Below are 6,000 nucleotides of genomic sequence, written 5' to 3'. Positions count from 1 at the left end.
CCCCAAACAAGCCCCAAGCAGAGGCACCCAGGTGGGGACACTGCCATGGTTAAATTCGGTCCATGCCAGACGATCCCTAGCTGGTGTTCCCAGCGGCAAGATCACTGAGCCATGTCCAATCCTCCTTGCCAGTGTCCTGCTTTTAACCCATTTTCCCCCTTGCTCAAGAAACCGTGGCTGCTGGGGCTGGAGATGTGGGATAGGGAATTTACAGAGATGCATAATGAAGCTTAAAGAAAGAACAAACATGTAAACATATAATGCTCTGAATTAACTGTCTCATCCCTCCTGTCAAGGAATTAAACCACACAGCTAGTCAGGCATCACTGAGAGGTTGTGCGATTCAATGTATGAAGTCCTGAAGATGCTGAGTGTTGTCCTCCATGCTGTCTGATCCAGCAGTCCTGTCCAAGTAGCACATCCTCTCTAGCTCAGAACAGCATTTATGATGTTGAAGAGTGTAGCAGAATGCTCTGCCTGGATGGGAATAGAGCAGCTCAAACTTCATCTTATGTACAAGTTTTCAGTGGTGGATTAAGCCACCAGGGTCTGCTGGTTTTAGTGTTCAGGGCTGAGATCAACTTGACCAAACTCTCAGGAGCATATGCAGGACAAGTGCTCCCTGAGTGAGGCCAGGAGCAGCAGGGGTGTGCAGGATCTGATATGGAAGCGAGAGGCAGAAGTGTCGAGCAGGAGAAACCAAAGAGCTGATCACACCTTTATCAGCAGCAAAGCATATTTTGCTGAATAAGCCTGCCAACACATAATGTAAAAATTAATGTGACAGTCAATGACTTTATCCTATAAAAGGCCAGTCTCGCTTTTTCATGGTGAGGACTTCACTTCCTAAGGCATGTGAAGATTTTTCCCTTGAGTGGGGATGCCCCTCAAGGTTATGCCTCCAGGCCGAGTGAAAGACATTTGCCTACAGCTGCTGGTATGAGTGAGTAACATCAATCTCTACTTTATAATTGTTTTTTCTAACTTTAATATAATCGCTTCAATACTGCCTCAAAAATAGTACTCTGTGCTAGAAGTTACAGCTACCTGTCCTGTGTACTAGATAATTCTGACTAAGGTCTTTTTGTCTTAGCATTATCATTGTAATAAAATTAAAGAATTAATTTATTTTATTTATATAAATATATTTACTTTGCCATCCTTAATCCTGCAGGACAAAGGTGTATAGAGGTAGAGTTACACCTGTGTGATGCTTTAGGCATAAACTGTTGACCAAGTCCGGGGGAGGGACTGGATTTAACCACACTCAACTCCTCTATGAGAAGGAGTTTAGAAAACCAAGGGGTCCTTTTTGCACCTTGTGACACAACGGGAGGGCTTCTCTAATAACCTTTGCCTGAATCTCCCACTCTGCCTGTGACGAAGAGGGAAGTACTTCATCAGTAATCAATGTTGTAAGGTTCCTCGATATATAGCAGTTACTCCCAAACTTAAGGCAACAGCTGCCTTGAATGTCCAAGCTAAACCTTGCATGAGGCCACCTGCCAGCTGCTCCATAGTCACTACTGCTCTGAAAGAATAAGTTAGTTACAACAGAAACCTACACACAAGTTTATATATATTGGTCCTGCAGAAATGTATTCAAAGTATGTGCTTGCTCTGTGGCCTGCAAAACTCGAGAAGCCAGGTTGTGATAAGGGAAGAAAACAGGACTATCATCTCTGTCCGGTTATACATACAGTGTTACTCCAACTCCTCCAGATAATATTGCTTCAGGTTTGGGAACTTGAGATGGAGCAATTGGCCACAGAGATTGAAGGGCTGTGGTTTGTGCTTTTTCAGATTTAACTTCTATTTAATGTTGGGCTTGTGTTATAGGTTATAAATCCAATAAGAGCATTTTTCTTCCTCTGCTCCACTGTAAGAAAACGGAGTGAGTGGGGGGAAGGGGGTCAATTAGCCTTACAAAAGAACCTAGCTGGCCAGACCGCATTCCTAACGGATGGCCCATCAGAGGCTGGGGGGAAAGGGGAGGAGTTTTGGGAGGGGGTGGCTGGCTCTTCTCCGAGGGGAGAGATCGGACTGCGGAGTTCTCTCTCTGGGACAGAGACAGGGTCTGTGTCTGGGCATTTTTTGGAGAAAAGGCCTGGAAGCTGGTCTTTCTGGCTTTTCGTCCTGGTGAGGCCTGACCACCAGCCTCGATGGGCTCACATATTGCCTTGTGACTCCAGCCGGGACCTACGGCGTTTTCATCGGAGAGTTGTGTGCTCGCTGGGAGAGAAGGGAAGAGCCTTGAAACACCGTCATCTGAGAACAACAGTGAGTCCCGTGGGGGTGGACTGCTTTTCCTTCTGCCCTTCTTCCACTGGGGGAAGGGTCTCCGTTTTCTTTTCGGCTTCTCCCGCGATCCGAGACCACCCCCCAGACCCCCTCCCTGTGCGGTGACCGCCAGAGCCCGACAGCGCCCCCTGCAGGTCAGCACAGAGAACTGCAGGCTCTGCACCTCCAGCGACCCAACAGCGCCCCCTGCCGACCGTGATTAGAACTGCGCTAAAGGACAGAGAAGTATTCAGACTTTTTTCTTTTGTTTGAAGAGGACTTCTGAGTACAGGACTATTGTTTAGTTGTTTTTGTGTTCTGTTACTGTTCTTGCCAATATACATATATCTTTTAATAAAGGGTTGTTATTTCTTCTTTTTTTTTTCCACACTTCCTTGATTAAAGCCCCTTAATTTTTGAATTTACAATTGCTGAGAGAGAGGAGTTTGGTCTGTCTCATAACTCATCCTCTTTAGCAAACATTCCAGTGTCTTCAAACTGAGACAGCTTGTGACACCAAAACATAGTTCCAATGCTAACCCCCTTGATAAGGCACAGGAAATCATCTAAATACCTGAAATACAGGAACTTGAGAATATGATGCTAACAGAGGATGTAGAATGGGAGAACATGGAGTACAGAACCACACTGCATTGTCAGGGGTTGTTATAGGAATGGTCACTTACAGATTACTAAATTGCAGTCCCAGCACAGAATCCATTCCACTCACCCTGTGGAATTTTGGTAGAGATGCCATCTAGAAGAATTTCAGTCCTCCCCATGTTTTATACTGGAGGTGTAAAGTCACGCTATTTTGGCCTGTGATTCTTTCTGTTTCTTGCAATACTCAAATTACTGCTTTAATTCATATTTCCATTGGGTTATAATAGCAGAGCCTTGTAATGCCTTGGACCAAAATCCTATAGATTCTGACTTTTCAGCCTAGTTGTCTGCCACAATGCCCATGACAGTTTATCATCGAGAACTGTTACTTTCAATTCAAAAGGATTTCCTTGCCTAGAAGTATATAATTGGGCTTGCTCAATCAAAGCATTTTTGCAGGCATCAGAGACTTCTTTTTGTTTCCTGGTCCATTACCAAACAACTTTCTTTGTGGTCATTTTCTGCTGTTATAGCATCTTCCAGGTAGTGTCTCACTGTGACATGATGGGGGAAAAGAATTTTTTTGCATAGGCGCTAACTTTTGTCAATGATGAAACATTTTTGATGTTATGACCCTACTTATTTCTGATCATGGGACACTGGCTTGCACTAGATCATTCCACATTTGCTTCCTCATCACACACGAGATAACTCTTCCGTTTTGCTGGCTGATGGATGATTGCTACCCGCACAGCTGGTTCTGAAATTAGAGCCCAAATTTCCCCTGAAGTATTTGCTAGGACACCTATATTACCAGTAGCATTTATGACTGCTGGTATAATCAAGGGTTTCAGCAAAACAGATGCCCCTCTCAAAAGCTGTATTACGATACTTTTAGTTACTGCTGCCTCATCCAGACGAGATCCTGTAATTAGCGCATGAACTGCAGGAAACTAAAACCTTCTTCCTTGTACACCAGCTTCTGAGGGATGGCATTACTTTGGCAGTGTCTGCATATGCTGTTAAAACTGCTGCACACAACCATTGATACAGTGTAGGGGTGGCAACATTCTGCCAAACAGGACCCCTGATATTTTGTCACTGAGCACGTCCCCAGTATATCTGATCCTCACTGCCTATAGGGCTGAATAGATTTTTTCACCCATTAGTAAGTGGACAGACGCAGTGCCGCTATCCCAAACTTGCAAAATCCATGCCAGTATGCCTTCTCCTCTCTTCTGCTGAAAGATCTCTAAAAATTTCCTTTTGGAGTACAAGTGCTCCAAATGCGCACCCCTCCAACAGGCAAGATCCCTCTTCCCCCTCCATTTGTATGAGGGATGGTGCTTCTACCACCTCCCTTTCTGCTAAACCTAGCTCAGTCTCAGAGTCTGAGAAGTCACTCCAGATGTTTCCATCCGATTCCTCAGGATCCCATGAATATGATTGGGAAATCAAAACCTTACTTCTCCCATATCTGTACCTTTGTTTGTGAGCAATGTGTGCCACCAGCTGTTCTACAGTGCATTGCTGCTCGTAGCACCACTCTGCTTAAGTAGTAATTACATCTTCTACGACTGCCTTTACATCTTGTAAAGTCCTGACTTTTTTTTCATCTCGCACTTTGCTCTGCAGTGCTGTGGCTTCGTGGTCTCAGATTGGTAGCCAACAGAAATCCCCATCTCCCTGCAAATATGCAGGAAGACTTTGATGTCCCTTCCCCCCAGAATGTGTGCAGTAAATACTTCTGTGCTCGATCTTAAGACAAAGACAAAGGAAGCTGCAACCTGTGACTATAGATGATCCATAGTTTATCCATAGCTTATCCATAGCTTTAGGTTGTGGTATATCCAGGAAATGTGGCTCTGTTGCTCTTCAAAGCGTATCAAAGCAGGTGACTGGCACCTGAGTGGATACTGGCTTTGGGGGTTCACTACGCAGCACCCACATCTGCACACACATCCTGACTCTGAGTGGGGATCAGTTCCTGGCACACTAGGGGAAAGAGATCACTTTCACAGCGTTTTGGTGACCCTGATGGGGTGGCCATAAGACCTTGCCTGGATCATCCTGCTGCCCCTGAGAACGAAGAATTGACCCGAACAGGATTCCAGCATCCACTAGCCAGTTGGTTGGAGACTCCCCCTGAATCCTCTTCAGCATCATGACAGTGAGCAACTCCAAGGTGCAATGCTCCAGAGATATTTGAGCAAGGGTGGAAGGGGAGATGGAATTCTTGGATTGGCAAGTACACTGTCGTTCCTTTTTCAAATTCCTTTTGCAAAAACTTGTAGGTTTATCAGTGTGACCTATCAGTGGGATCAGTCTCCATGTAAGTCACAAGGAGACACTGGGCAGTGAACCTTAATCAATCAGTGGGATAGGAGCAGTGTAACTACTGAACATCCAGATCTAAGGGTAAAGGACTTGGGTAACTTAAATATTATTAAATTGAATGATAGGAACAAACCAATCCACAGTTCCTCCCTGTAGCCCTCTAGGATGCATACTGAAAAATTAGATTAAATTTGGGGGTGATCCAATGACAAAAGAAAAAATTAAGAGATTTTGTAGTCAATGGTGGCCACATTATTAATTGGAGGATGGGAAAAGAGGTCATTGCAGTTTAATATTATCTTACAGTTGATGTTGATTTGTCAATGGCTTGGTAAATGGGGTGAGGATTTTTTTATGTTGATGCTTATATGACATTGTATAGAGATCCAGATACTCATAGAAAGAGTAAATTGGGAGGAGATATAATGCTGTAAATTGAGGAGAAGGAGAAAAAGCAAGGGATTGTAATGTTGCAAAGGGGATGAGCTGGAAGAGGTACAAATGTTATCCCCCTCCTTTCCACACACCCTCCACCCCCCCATATAACACTGGGGTAGGAACAGATAAAGAGGACACAGAGCAAAACAAAAAACGTGCAAAATGAGATTTTAGTCCTATTGCAGGCCAGATTTTGGGACATCCCCAGGCGGAAATACAGGCATCTTTAAAACAACCAGTGGGGGTAGAGCTCTGCCAGTTTTTGTACATGTTCCTTTTTGCTGCTCAGGGTTTGTTGAGTTGGAAATCCTGGAGGAATATATCAGCTTTTGGCAACAGTCA

This window comes from Chiroxiphia lanceolata, chromosome 29, assembly GCF_009829145.1.
Source record: "Chiroxiphia lanceolata isolate bChiLan1 chromosome 29, bChiLan1.pri, whole genome shotgun sequence".
In the NCBI taxonomy this organism is placed as follows: Eukaryota; Metazoa; Chordata; class Aves; order Passeriformes; family Pipridae; genus Chiroxiphia; species Chiroxiphia lanceolata.
The sequence above is the reverse complement of the archived record's forward strand: the minus strand, read 5'-3'. Positions refer to the sequence as shown.